This window comes from Delphinapterus leucas, chromosome 9 (genome assembly GCF_059928025.1).
Source record: "Delphinapterus leucas isolate spDelLeu-1000000601 "Yukka" chromosome 9, BTC_Dleu_Yukka2, whole genome shotgun sequence".
In the NCBI taxonomy this organism is placed as follows: Eukaryota; Metazoa; Chordata; class Mammalia; order Artiodactyla; family Monodontidae; genus Delphinapterus; species Delphinapterus leucas.
Genome location: NC_143137.1, coordinates 84,143,238 through 84,159,680, shown reverse-complemented (window position 1 = coordinate 84,159,680; position 16,443 = coordinate 84,143,238).

Here is a 16,443-nt window from a genome sequence, read left to right as displayed (position 1 = left end):
TAATTGCCAAGATGTGATCGAGGGAGTCACATACTTTAAAAGAGCATTATAATTTTCCTGTAAAACTTACCCACACTGGTGGTTATTTTCACAACTGAACTTTAAAAGGAAGGGTCCATTTGGCTGCCTTTGAACTGGTGACATTTTTTAGGCTGTCATTACCTACAGAAAGAGTGAACCAGTGTCTCAACATGAATGAGTGGGAAGTGCCCTTAAAAAATGTTTTTCAGAGTAAGGTTTTCTTTCTTTCTTTCTATTGCTATTTTTTCAAATAAAATAAACCTGGATTAGAAATACAACAAACCCTAACTGAAGTTGCCCAAAGTATTCTCAGAAGCGAAAAAAAGCCAATCATTTTCCTTTGCATATCCCTTAGATACAGGGATGTTATAAATTAGTAAATTATATGTAAATTATATTTGTGATTTCGGACTAGTAAGAAAAAAAACACTAAATATGTTTTTTGTTTTTCACTTTGTATTCAACTAACATTCATTTAATACTTGACATATATGCTACAAAGTTTTTAAAAACAGTTTTGGAAATAGATAACTATATAAAATCCAATCTCCCTTTTCAACCAAATTTTAGTTTACTAGAAATTATAAAATGTATAAATATAATTCAGTTCATGGTAATTGTAAAGACAGTTGGAAATAAAGTACTAATTTGCCCCTGCAGACCCACCCTCTACCATCGTTCACTCTGCTCTGTTATCCTGAAAGTATGATCTATAGGAATGACATTTATAACCTTTGGGTTTGACCAATGGGGAGCACCAGTGTGCCTTCATGAGATAAGAGAGAGCTATAAAGTTGGAATACTTCGGGGGTATTTAGTTTCTTAGCTTCTTCCTTATGATGTCAGTGTGAGCTAGAATGTGTACTGAGCCAAGGCCTCAATGCCTGACAAAGTTTCTTCTGTACACAGTTCTCTCTGTGTCTGGTTCCTGCTAACTGATCTCTTTCAGGTCCAGAGGTAGTAACTGGTAGAAGCACCAGGGAAGAACCCCAGGGTTCAGCAATATTCCTTCCTGTTGCATTATACCCTGCCTAATATCTGAATTTGAGTGTACCATTTCTTTCCTTTCAGGACTCAGAAATGAATGGTTTTGAGAACAAACTGATCAGTTCTAGCTATTAGGAACAATTCTGTTATCTTTGATTATGTAGTAAATACTAATTAGAATGGAAGTGAAAGTTTTTTTTCTCTAGTCCATAGACAAAAATCCTTTTACTCATTGTGAAATTATAATGCCCCCATTTAAAAAAAAATGTAAATATTAAATTTTACAACTCCTGGACAGTAGGGGCATGATTCTTCACCTCTGCCTCTCCATGCTTGAGATATAATTAACATGGCATAAACTGTGTCCTTTTAAAGTATACAGTTCAGTAATTTTTAATATATTTACAAGTTTGGGCAACCATCACCACTATGTAATTCCAGAAGGTTTTTGTCACTCCCCAAATAAATCCCACACCTCTTAGCCTTCTCTCTCCAGCTGCCCTATCTCCCTAAGCCCTAAGCATACACCAATCTACTTCCTGTCTCTATGGATATGGTTACTCTAGAAATTTCACATAAATGGAATCTTACAATACATGGCCTTTTGTGTCTGGCTTCTTTCACTTTGCAAAATGTTTTCAAGGTTCATCTATGTTGTAGCATGTATCAGTTCTTCATTCCTTTTCATTGTCAAGTAATATTCCATTTCATGGATATACCACATTGTACTTATCATCAGGTGATGGACATTTGGGTTGTTTCTACTTTTAGGCTATTCTGAACATCCATATACAAGTTTTTCTGTGGACATATGCTTTTATTTCTCTTATGTATACATCTAGAAGTGTTTTTTCTGGGTTATATAAATAACTCCATGCTCAACATTTTGAGGAAGCACCTAGTTTTCAAAAATGGCTGCATCACTTTAACTTCTTTTCAGGGCTGTTTGACAGATTTCCAGTTTCTCCAAATCTTCACCAACACTAGTTATTGTCTGTTATTTTTTTATTATAGCCATCCTAGTGGGTAGAAATGGCATCTTGTAGTTTCTCCACAGCTTTTAAATTTTATGAATAAAAATAATTACATAATTCAATAATAGTGATTAATTAGTAAACTAACGTAGCATGCGGTACGTGAAGATGGGTTGGTTGAATCCCATGAGAACAGGAGGGAACAATAAACTTGATTTTGCAAGTTAGTATCCAAGGCCTTGACTCGAAAGGAAAATATTATTCTCCCATAGAAAAACCAGAATGTTTCCCTAAGCAAATGAATCTCTTACCTGTGAAAAGCAAAGGAGGTTGGTCAGGACATTCCCAGGCCATAAATGTGTAACAAAGAGAAGAAAAAGAAAACCCAACAGGGTTTAGCATATCATTCCTCATATTCAAAAAGGAGAGTTTAGCATGGGTTCTAAAAGTAGAAGAATAGAAGTGGCAGGAAGGAAATGTGAAACCTTCTTCTCATTAAGGAGGGAGAGTAGGGTTTGGAGGAGGGCTCTTTCTGCAGGAAAGGTAAGTCTTGTGGGTGGCAAGGGCCATTCCCAAGTAGACTGTCTCTGAATGGGGCAATAGGTAGTAGAGTAGTGGGGAAGGTTGGCAGCAGGATGTGGAGGGCAGGTATCCTGGAGGTTAGATACCAGCACATGTCTCACACTCAGAAGAACACTGTGTCATTAAACATGCCATAAAGACACTTGAGTAACCCCAAGGAGGAGAAGACCTCCATTAAAATGATTAAAAGTTAATTTCCCATTATCCAGGCAAAAAGGGGATCCAGTCCAGTATACTCTAATTTGGAAAAAATAAAGTAATATAGCATTCTTGTAAATGAGTGTGTTGAAGTAAAATTCATGTGAACTGTTTCCTGAAATTAAGGCTCCTGTGTTAAAATCAGGCACACTCTATACAAGAAGCAGGGGGATATCATATACTTAATATTGCCCTTAATTCAGAGCACTTTCTCAAAAGTTTGCTTTATGACCTCTGGCATTTTGGAAGTCCCTTGGTGTGGATGCTGGAAAAGATTCTCTTGATTTGCAAAGATCATCTGGTAAAGGTAGAACAAGTTTTCTTCTCTCTTATGGTTATGAGAGCATCTTCATTACCAGGGTGGGAATCTATCAAGCTAATCACATAATTTGAAGGTAACAATTTGTCAGATGTTCCATGCTCTTCAAAATAGTAATTAATATAAAATGTTTATCTCCTTAAAGATGTCAAAAAAATATTTTTAATCCTATTTTATTTACAGAAATAATTTCCTTTGACCAGAAGACAAATGTTTATTAGTCTGAACCATAGAGAGGAAACTATAATTGCTTTTTCTTAGAAAGGTGTTGGTTATTGGTCATCTTGGTTATTTTCTACTCAGTTGTATAATAGTCTTCCTTCCACAATGCAGCAGTGCCCGCAGATTTTTATCTTCTCTTTATCTTGGATTCATCATTTTCTAATAAGAAATATCACAATATGGCAAGAGAAAAAGCAATGGGTATTGACATAGAGTTTTCTTTCATTCTGTAGCCATCGTACCAGCAGAAACCAGTGTTTTTAATAAATGTGTCGGTAACTAATTTCTACAACACCACAATCAATATGATGTTTAGAAGCAGGATAAGTTTCCCATATAATGCAAGTGAATTCCACTTGCTCACTTCCACCCTCATTTTCTTTACAGAAGAAAAAATCGAGGCACACAGAAGTCCAAAGTCATGAAGTGGGAAAGTTGGAACTTAAACTGGATTTTTAAACTATTAGTCCAGTGTTTTCCTAGTATGCCAGAAGGCCTATACATTATGTCATACTCTCAGAAATTGTCAAATATTTATTTCAATATTATTTTTTATCTCTATAGCAAAATTATTTATGAAAATTTGAGTTTTTCTTTTAAATTTATTCATTATTATTGTTTATTGATAAAGCAGATTAATATAAATTAAAAAATAAGAATAATTTACACAACTATAAAGCTATGTCAGTATACTACTTTTCATATATTAGTGATAACCTCTCTTTCTTTGGAGGCATCATATTTGTTTTTCAACTTAATTACTTCAATGTAAATGATTGAATGAAGAGCTTTTTACTAATAAATGATTTGAAGTGATGATTTTGGCATTTTCTAGACTTATAGTGCTAAAGCTTAGGTACATACATGGCAATGTCCTCCTTACTTGCCCTCCAGTCTCCTGAATCCTTTACTTTCAAGCATTTAAGGTGCTAAACCTGTCATCCTGATTCCCATGAACTCAGCACTTCTAGCACATTACAGGCACTGCAAGTACAAGTGTTTTTCTTAGAAATTATACGCAGCTCTCCTTTCCTCATGCTTACACAGAGTTCAGGTAATTATTAAGTAATGCATATAATAATAACTAAAATTCTTGCTGAGTTGAAGTATATTCATCATAGATTTTCCAATGCATAAATTCACTTAATTCTTCACAATAATTACATAAGGTGGACATTGTTATTATTTCTGTTTTATAGTTGAGACAAAAACTAATTAAGTGATCAGCCCAAACAGCAGTCAGGATGTGGGCCTCACTCTTGAAACTTAAAATTCCCTGCAAAGAACTCTCTGCTGTGCCCCAGCCTTCCAAATGCCGATGAAACACTCTTTTCTAACTTCTTACTCCATGTTTTTGCACATTGTTTCTAGTTCAAAAACAATTTTTTTCAAGGAGGTAAGCACACCCTAATCTAACTTCTTGTTATGGTATATGTGCTCAATATTTATGTTCAGTTTAATTAAATCAATTTTCACTTGTTGATATGCTCTCTATAGATTTTCTTATGTCAATTAGGTATACTTCTTTAGAGACATTCAGAATTTTTCCATTTTTATTATAGAAGACAGAACCAAAATAATTGGTCACTGTGGTCTTTGCAATAGCAAGCTTATGTGGAGACTTTAAAGTCTACTTTTATTATCCCTCATGGTATTCATCAGATAATTTCTACTAAAAATGAATTAGCCAGATACAGCACTTTTAACACTCTAATGAAAGGCAACACTGAAAGAAGATATACATCTCTCTTTTAAAAAGTTAAGTATTTCTTAAATTTTGGTGACATATTGGCTAATATTTTAAATTAAAATATATTTTTAACTGAAATATTATCAATGAATTCAGATTACAAAAAAATTCCAACAAAATTTTATGATTTAAGAATGCTTAATTTTATGTCACCACCTCAATGATTTTTCTTACAAGAAGAATGACCATACTATGTTCTCTGAAATCTACAATATGTTCCTTTGGGGCTTTTCATTAACAGAGTGGCTTTCGGAAACACAACTGGGATAAGAACTCAACATCTCAATAAAAGCCATTGAAAAACCAATTACTTGATAATTCCAGACTTTTAGCGGGGTACATGTAGGTTTTCTGAAATAATTTATCTGTTAAATAATTGAGGTTTCCTTGACATTGGTAGATTGACTCTCCACATGTATCTTCATAGCATCCATTTTCTGAACTATGCTCTGAAACTTGACCTTTGAGTTAACAATTGGTAACATTCATTGTAGACATTTGTTCCAAATAATGGTCTGGCTGGATCTAGTCAATTAGATCAAGATGTCCTGTTTTATCTAAAATATCCTGTTCAGTTAACTTCTTGAGGATTATTTTCTTCATATATATGAATCCTAAGAGGCAGACATAAAACTGGAACATTGCATGTATTTGATACTTACCACTAGCACTCAGTACAGAGTAATCTAATCAGGATCAGGTTAATGGAAGGCTGAATGCTGGTGAAATAGGGTAACTGATCCTAAATGTCACTGTTATTCCAACTGGCTAATCATTTTTTATCAACTCATTAAGTCTCTTCTTCCATTTTTTCTCTTCAAAATATTACGACCAAAAATATTAATAAAAACTTAAAAAAAGAGAAGCAAGAAGAACTACAATCCTGCACTCTATGGAACAAAAACCACATTCACAGAAAGATAGACAGGATGAAAAGGCAGAGGGCTATGTACCAGATGAAGGAACAAGATAAAATCCCAGAAAAACAACTAAATGAAGTGGAGGTAGGTAAGCTTCCAGAAAAAGAATTCAGAATAATGATAGTGAAGATGATCCAGGGCCTCGGGAAAACAATGGAGGTGAAGATCGACAAGATGCAAGAAATGTTTAACAAAGACCTAGAAGAATTAAAGAACAAACAAACAGGGATGAACAATACAATAACTAAAATGAAAACTACACTAGAAGGAATCAATAGCAGAATAACTGAGGCAGAAGAACAGATAAGTGACCTGGAAGACAGAATGGTGGAATTCACTGCTGCGGAATGGAATAAAGAAAAAAGAATGAAAAGAAATGAAGACAGCCTAAGAGATCTCTGGGACAACATTAAACTTAACAACATTCACATTATAGGGGTCCCAGAAGGAGAAGAGAGAGAGAAAGGACCAGAGAAAGTATTTGAAGAGATTATAGTAGAAAACTTCCCTAACATGGGAAAGGAAATAGCCACCCAAGTAAAGAAAGTGCAGAGAGGCCCATACAGGATAAACCCAAGGAGAAACATGCCACGACACATAGTAATCAAACTGGCAAAAAGTAAAGACAAAGAAAAATTATTGAAAGCAGCAAGGGAAAAACAACAAACAATATACAAGGGAACTCTCAAAAGGTTAACAGCTGATTTCTCAGCAGAAACTCTATAAGCCAGAAGGGAGTGGCATGACATATTAAAAGTGATGAAAGGGAAGAACCTACAACCAAGATTACTCTGCCCGGCAAGGATCTCATTCAGATTCTATGGAGAAATTGAAAGCTTTACAGACAAGCAAAGCTAAGAGAATTCAGCACCACCAAACCAGCTCTACAACAAATGCTTAAGAAACCTCTCTAAGTGGGAAATGGAAGAGAAGAAAAGAATCTACAAAAACAAACCCAAAACAATTAAGAAAATGGTAACAGGAACATACATATCAATAATTACCTTAAATGTGAATGGATTAAATGCACCAACCAAAAGACACAGGTTTGCTGAATGGATACAAAAACAAGACTCATATATATGCTGTCTACAAGAGACCCACTTCAGACCTAGGGACACATATAGACTGAAATTGAGGGGATGGAACAAGATATCCCATGCAAATGGAAATCAAAAGAAAGCTGGACTAGCAATACTAGCATCAGAAAAAAAAAGACTTTAAAATAAAGAATGTTACAAGAGACAAGGAGGGACACTACATAATGATCAAGGGATCAATCCAAGAAGAAGATATAACAATTATAAACATATATGCTCCCAACATAGGAGGACCTCAATACATGAGGCAACTGCTAAGAGCTATAAAAGTGGAAATGGACAGTAACACAATAATAGTGGGGGACTTTAACGCCTCACTTACACCAGTGGACAGACCATCCAAGCAGAAAATTAATAAGGAAACACAAGTTTTAAATGACACAATAGACCAGAGAGATTTAATTGATATTTATAGGACTTCCCATCCAAAAAAAGAAGATTACACTTTCTTCTCAAGTGCACATGGAACATTCTCTAGGATAGATCACATCTTGGGTCACAAACCAGGCCTCAATAAACTTAAGAAAACTGAAATCATATCAAGCATCTTTTCACACCACAATGCTATGAGATTAGAAATCAATTACAGGGAAAAAATGTAAAAAGCACAAACACATGGGGGGTAAACAATACACTACTAAATAATCAAGAGATCACTGAACAAATCAAAGGGGAAATCAAAAAATACCTAGAGACAAATGGCAATGAAAACACAACAATCCAAAACCTATGGGATGCAGCAAAAGCAGTTCTAAGAGGGAAGTTTATAGCTATACAAGCCTAACTCAAGAAACAAGAAAAATCGCAAATAAACAATCTAACCTTACACCTAAAGGAACTAGAGAAAGAAGAACAAACAAAACCCAGAGTTAGTAGAAGGAAAGAAATCATAAAGATCAGAGCAGAAATAAATGAAATAGAAAGAAAGGAAACAATAGCAAAGATCAATAAAATTAAAAGCTGGTTCTTTGAGAAGATAAATAAAATTGATAAACCATTAGCCAGACTCATCAAGAAAACGAGGGAGAGGACTCAAATCAATCAAATTAGAAATGAAAAAGGAGAAGTTACAACAGACACCGCAGAAATACAAAGCATCCTAAGAGACTACTACAAGCAACTCTATGCCAATAAAATGGACAACCTGGAAGAAATGGACAAATTCTTAGAAAGGTATAACCTTCCAAGGCTGAACCAGGAAGAAACAGAAAATATGAACAGACCAATCACAAGGAATGAAATTGAAACTGTGATTAAAAGTCTTCCAACAAACAAAAGTCCAGGACCAGATGGCTTCACAGGTGAATTCTATCAAACATTTAGACAAGAGCTAACATCCATCCTTCTCAAACTCTTCAAAAAACTGCAGAGGAAGGAACACTCCCAAACTCATTCTATGAGGCCATCACCACCCTGATACCAAAACCAGACAAAGATACTACAAAAAAAGAAAATTACAGACCAATATCACTCATGAATATAGATGCAAAAATCCCCAACAAAATACTAGCAAACAAAATCCAACAACACATTAAAAGGATCATACACCATGATTAAGTGGGATTTATCCCAGGGATGCTAGGATTCTTCAATATACACAAATCAATCAATGTGATACACCATATTAACAAACTGAAGAATAAAAACCATATGATCATCTCAATAGATGCAGAAAAAGCTTCTGACAAAATTCGACACCGAATTATGATAAAAACTCTCCAGAAAGTGGACATAGAGCGAACGTATGTCAACAGCATAAAGGCCATATACGACAATCTCACAGCAAACATCATTCTCAATGGTGAAAAACTGAAAGCATTTCCTCTAAGATATGGAAGGAGACAAGGATGTCCACTCTCACCACTATTATTCAGCATACTGTTGGAAGTCCTAGCCACGGCAATCAGAGAAGAAAAAGAAATAAAAGGAATACAAATTGGAAAAGAAGAAATACAACTGTCACTGTTTGCAGATGACATGACACTATACATAGAGAATCCTAAAGATGCCACCAGAAAACTACTAGAGGTAATCAATGAATTTTGTAAAGTTGCAGGATACAAAATTAATGTACAGAAATCTCTTGCATTCCTATACACTAATGATGAAAAATCTGAAAGAGAAATTAGGGAAATACTCCCATTTACCATTGCAACAAAAAGAATAAAAAACCTAGGAATAAACCTACCTAGGGAGACAAAAGACCTGTATGCAGAAAACTATAAGACACTGATGAAAGAAATTAAAGATGATACCAACAGATGGAGAAACATACTATGTTCTTGGATTGGAAGAGTCAATATTCTGAAAATGACTATACTACCCAAAGCAAGCTACAGATTCAGTGAAATCCCTATCAAATTACCAATGGCATTTTTTACAGAACTAGAACAAAAAATCTTAAAATTTGTATGGAGACACAAAAGACCCCAAATAGCCAAAGCAGTCTTGAGGGAAAAAAACGGAGCTGGAGGAATCAGATTCCCTGACTTCAGACTGTACTACAAAGCTACAGTATTTAAGACAGTATGGTACTGGCACAAGAACAGAAATATAGATCAATGGAGCAAGACAGAAAGCCCAGAGATAAACCCAGGCACCTATGGTCAACTAATCTATGACAAAGAGGCAAGGATACACAATGGAGAAAAGAGGTGGTGCTGGGAATAAGTGGTGCTGGGAAAACTGGACAGCTACCTGTAAAAGAATGAAATTAGAATACTCCCTAACACCATACACAAAAATAAACTCAAAATGGATTCGAGACCTAAATGTAAGAACAGACACTATAAAACTCTTAGAGGAAAACATAGGAAGAGCACTCTTTGACATAAATCACAGCAAGATCTTTTTTGATCCACCTCCTAGAGTAATGGAAATAAAAACAAGAATAAACAATTGGGACCTACTGAAACTTAAAAGCTTTTTGCAGCAAAGGAAACTATAAACAAGATGAAAAGACAACCCTCAGAATGGGGAAAATATTTGCAAATGAATCAATGGATGAAGGATTAATCTCCAAAATATATAAATAGCTCATGCAGCTCAATATTACAAAAACAAACAATGCAATCCAAAAATGGTCAGAAGACCTAAGTAGACATTTCTCCAAAGAAGACATACAGATGGCCAAGAAGCACATGAAAAGCTGCTCAACATCACTAATTATTAGAGACATGCAAATCAAAACTACAATGAGGTATCACCTCACACTAGTTAGAATGGGCATCATCAAAAAAATCTATAAACAACAAATGCTGGAGAGAGTGTGGAGAAAAGGGAACCCTCTTGCACTGTTGGTGGGAATGGTAATTGATACAGCCACTATGGAGAACAGTATGGAGGTTCCTTAAAAAACTAAAAATAGAATTACCATATGACCCAGCAATCCCACTACTGGGCATATTCCCAGAGAATACCATAACTCAAAAAGACACATCCACCCCAGTGTTCATTGCAGCACTATTTACAATCGCCAGGTCATGGAAGCAACCTAAATGCCCATCGACCATCGACAGACAAATGGATAAAGATGTGGTACATATATACAAAGGAATATTACTCAGCCATAAAAAGGAACAAAGGGCTTCCCTGGTGGTGCAGTGGTTGAGAGTCCGCCTGCTGATGCAAGGGACAAGTGTTCGTGCCCCAGTCCGGGAAGATTCCACATGCCGTGGAGCGGCTCGGACTGTGAGCCATGGCTGCTGAGCCTGTGCGTCTGGAGCCTGTGCTCTGCAACGGAAGAGGCCACAACAGTGAGAGGCCCACGTACCGCAAAAAAAAAAAAAAAAAAAAAAAGGAACGAAATTGGGTCATTTGTAGAGACGTGGAGGATCTAGAGACTGTCATACAGAGTGAAGTATGTCAGAACGAGAAAAACAAATATCGTATATTAACACATATATGTGGAACCCAGAAAAATGGTACAGATGAACCGGTTTGCAGGGCAGAAATTGAGACACAGATGTAGAGAACAAACATATGGACACCAAGGGGGGAAAGTGGCAGGGGTGGTGGTGGTGGGATGAACTGGGAGATTGGGATTGATATATATACACTAATACGTATAAAATGGATAACTAGTAAGAACCTCCTGTATAAAAAAAATAAATAAAATAAAATTCAAAAAAAATATTGTGTGTGTGCATGTCTTTTTTCTAAATTATGGAAATGACCTTAGTGGTATGTACTGTTAGATTACTAGAAACTTCTTATCTCAAAGGTTGGCCACCTTTATTTAAATGTACAAATATTGTTGTTGTTGTTGTTGTTTTTACAGTGCATTAACACCTCAAAATATATTGAGTATTTTTATTTTTCAAGTTTTAGTCCAGAAAGATTAGATATAAAATGATACAAGAAAGTAAATAGTGTCACATTACAAGCAAAATCAATTAAATAGCTATTAGGGTATACAAGCTCTTATAGTAAAACTGATTTTATCACTTGCTAAGTAAATATTAAAACATATTTGAATAGGAGCACTTATATATAAGAAACAAATTCTAATTTGTGATACAATATTTAGTGGAAACACTATGTTGCTTTCTAACATTTAATTGTCCCAAACATACTATCACTACCTTTTTGTGTTAGGTATATACCATTGAAAATTATCTGAGATTCTTTTTCAACAGAATTGGAAAGTAGGTAAGGGATGAAAAGGCAATAAGATAGAATAGAGGATGAGAAAGCAGTGGACTGGAACGAGAGAATGGAAAAGAGGGATGAAAATAGAAGCATAAAAAGAAGGAGAGATGGAGAGTAGTAAAATGATAGGAATATGGGGCACAGCATGATATGATTTCCTGATACCCATAATGATTAAAATGAGAAATGTAGAATTACTGGAGGTATATGTCTAATATGACTTATTGAAAACATGCTTGTTGGCCCAGCTATTTTAATGCACTTGACTTTAGTTGAACTGTGCTTCCTGTACAATCTTGGTAATGATAAATATAATAACCATGTTTTACAGATACTCGTTTTTCTCAAAACGGCCAAATAATTAAGGACTTAATGTTGTACTACAGTTTATAGTCAACTTAGATCATCAAACCTATTATCTGTTCACTCACAAAGAAAATGGAATAGACAAAAATACTCCAGGAACTCTAGTCTGCTCTTAGAAACTCTACAGCACTTTAACTAGTTTATGCCATAATTACCAAAAATGTCATTAACTCTGAACACAGGGACATTTCTCTTTTATTGCTGCTATAAGTTTATATGCCAGCTACCATCTTTTAATTCCAGAATAAACTGCTGGGTTCTCAAAAGTTTAACACGTGACTTTAAGTGTGATTCTACTTGCTTCAGTCATTCTATGTAGATTTTTCTAAACTTTAGGTGTTAATAACATTTTAAGTATATGTACTAATTCATGTTTGGTGCCCTTATGTTTACCACATAGGAATTGTCTAATATAAATTAGTCCAGGGTACCTGTCAACATATAATACTCTGATAGTACCGATGGTCCTACATATCTGAGCTTTGTTTGAATTTCACTCCATTAAATCATTAAGTATTTAATTACTTTTTTAAAAAAGTGCTTTCAAGTGAATACCTTTAGGCTGTAAGTTAAGCATGATCAAGCCACACAGGACTTCTCAAACTTTAGCACATATCAGAGTCACCTGGAGGGATTGTTAAAATACTAATTTCTAGATCTCACCCTCAGAAATTCTGATTCAGTAAGTCTGGGTGGGCCCAGGAATGTGCATTTCTAACAAGATCACAGGTGATACCGAATCTGCCAACCTGCTAATCATACTTTTCATAGAGTTCAGAGTATGAGTCAATCTATTTAGAGAAATTTTTTCAGTTGCTGATATCTAGTTTATTCTTCAGTGTGGGAGCAAAGAGTGAGATACTGTATCTTAAAATAGGCCAAGACAGTTTCTCCTCTTGTCTTCAATGCTAATATATAAGTGAATATTACCAGCACTAGAAAGCAGAGACTTGAGGAGTGGTTAACTTGTCAGCATCATTTAGTGGGAAAAGAACATGAAATTTAAAAACAGACAGACAAGATTTCAAATCTCAACTTTAACATTTATTAGCTGTGTGCCCTGGGTGAATCACTAAAACCTTCTGAATCTCATTTTTAACATTTGTACAGAAAGAATAATAAGACCTATGTGAAGTCATTATTGTAATCATTAACAAATTAACCTACATAAATACTTTATGAAATGTGTAAAGCACTTAACCCATGTCCTTTGAGACCTCACTCCATTCATTATGCTCTCTATTTCCCCTACACTTTCAACTTTCTATCTTCATTGGCTCTGTTTTAGGCCAAAAGACATGCTTTCTCTGTCTCTGTCTCTAAGCCAAAAGACAAACTTTCTCCTCCATTATAAAAATAGTCCTCTATGACCCTAAGTTTCTCTCACGACCAACCTTTGAGTAAATTACTTCTACTCACTGCTTCTAGTTCCATATTGCTTGGTCCTTCATCTAACCACTACAGCTGAAATTGTGTCTCCTCCACTAAAATGAATTTGCCTTCTTAACAATCACACGACTTTGTGTCAAATCAATCCCTATCGTGAGCGATGTCTCCCAAGAATGTGGTCTCTAGCTCTAAGTGGTTGGCATGGCTCAAAGCTCACTTGCCCTGGAAGCTCTCCCCTATGTAAGCTTTAGCAACACTGCTCTCTCTTGGTTCTCCTTTGCCTCAGTCATTGCTGGTACCTCTTCCAATGTTTGTCCCTATTTTCTCTCAGTCTGCACCCTGTCTCTGGGAGATTTCATCCTTATGCATGCCTTCAATTCCCATCTCTGTACTCTGACAACTTGCCAAACCCACACCCCCAAGTGCAGACTTCTCTCCTAAGTTTCACACCGATCCAACTTTTAACTGAATAGCAGTACTGTGATGGCCAAAGTTAAATTACACAACACAAAACATTTAAGACATGCCCAGAATATGAGCCTATATTTCCTGTGAACCCCATGAGAGTGAATGGCAATTCTATGCACATTGCCTCAAAGGACATATGGGAGAGTTCCCTCTGCCTGGAACATTCTTCACCATTTCTTCATCTGGAAAACTTCTATTCATCCTTCAGATTAAAGCAAGAAATTAGTTTTTCAGGAATCCTTCTCTGACCACCCAAGTAGCTCTACTTATGTATCTCTTTAGAACCCCACACCTCACCTATAGCAGGGTTCCTCCATCTCCTCTACTACATTCTAAGTCTCTGGAGGAAGAGCTGGTCTGTCTCTCTAACTACTGAACCATCAGCACACAGCTGAGCACATGGCACATAATAGGTGCTTAAAAATAGTTTGACTCCTTTTTCCAATATCATTCAGACATTCAACCAATAATCCCTATGCCACCACCCTTCTGTGTAATGGATGAACATGAGTGAGCAGAATAGACAAAGTTCTCCTTCTCGGTGTCAGAGTATCAGAGAAAGACAATGAACCAGACGAACAAGTAATAAACAATCACATTATGAAAGAGAAAGAATTGCAGAGAAGGAGAATAACAGAGGAGGCTCTGTATAAATAGAGGGGTAGACAGAGTTGGGAGTTTTTTGTTAAACAGGAATGAGTAGGCTCTGACCATGCAAGGAGGAAATAGCATGAGCAAAGGCCCCGTTGCGGAAAAGATCTTGTTTGGTTTCATTTTGGGGAGAGTATCCCTTCCCCAACCTGAAAGGAGAGGTGTGTGGGAACTTAGGAAGTGAAGGGAACTGCTGTGTGAGATGTGGCTGAAGAATTAAGCCAAGTCCATTCTTTGCAGAAACTTACTGTCAAATAAGAATAAGTTACTTCTTTAAATTGTGTTCAATGAGTTTCAATGTTCTAGTTATTGCTCACAACAGATTTTCATCATGTATTATTCTGTCATCTTAATTCTATAGAGTAAATAAATTTTAGTTAGTAGTGCTTATATCTTTTCTAAAAATGAATTTTTATATACTTTGTTAGTAGTGAGTTATTATATTTTAACACAACAAAACTTTGAAGATAAAGCTATGTTTTTCATTAAATATATCAGAATAGCTCTGTGAATATAATTTCCATATAAAACCTCTAGTAGATGTGTAGTAAATTAGATTTATGCCATCACTTTAATGAAAAAAAAAAAACCGACTCACTTACAGTATCAATAAGAAACTGAGTTACAAAAATCTTATTTTCCAAAAGTAATTTATTGCAGAATAAATTTTTCATTAAACAATATTAAGTGTCAAACTATCAATTTCATTTTTTTATGGGAGAAACTTTAAATAACACCAGCTCCAGTCTTAGTATCATGTATTTACTTAACTGCAAAATTTATAATATAGGTTCATCTTACACATAGGTATCAACTTCAGATTTAAGACTACATTTCTAAATTCTGAGTCTAAGAAAAGCTCTTAAGTAGTTAATGACTGTTGCCCATTTAAGGGATCTAAATTAATGAAATGAATGATTGTTTAAAATATGAATTTCTCAACGTTGGTACCTATTGGGCTCAATAACTCTTTACTGTAGGAGGCTGTTCTAATCATTATAGGATATTGAGCTGCATCCCTGGCTTCTACCCATTAGAAGCCATTTGCAACTTCAAGTCCCCAAAGTTGTGACAACCAAAAGTCTCGTGAAGAAGCACTAGTTGATATGTTTCAGCAATCTGAGGCTGTAGATTTGGAATATAATATTCCATCCTTTCCAACACAAAATGTCCCTATTTTATGTCAATATCCAGAATAATCCTTAGTGAGATCTGTCATCTATGCATCTGAATGTTAGAGTTGGCTGATACTTTTTGAAAATGATGCAGGTTTTGTTGAATTGATTGACTGTCTTGATAACAAGCACAAAAGGAATAATTTTTAAATTACAGTTATTTTTTCTAATTATACCTGTAATTCATAAGAATTGTATAAAATTTAGAAAACTAAGTAAAGCATAGGGGAAAATGCAAAAGCTACTAAGGATAACCACTTTTAGCATTCTGAAATATTTATGTTGTCTGTATACATGTATTTTTTTTACAAAATTGGAGAAATGCTCTTATATAATTTGTTTTTTATCAAATGTGGTTTCTCTTATACATAATATCATATGGTATGCATTTGCCCATGTTTTTATATATCCTTTGAAAACATTAATTTATTATCTTTTTATGTACTATAATCAAGAAAAGAGGATCTATGAATCTACCCTTCTCATTCATGCTTTTTTGATATTTTTTATGTATTTATGTATCTAATCCATCTAATGTTGTTTTCGAACGTCTGTTGCTTTGGGTGTTTTTTTTTTTATTCCCATGCAAGAGATGCAGATTTTCAGGCAACTTTCTTCCCTTACACTAGGTCTTTTATTTATTTTCTTTTTAGTCTAATACTGACCACAAC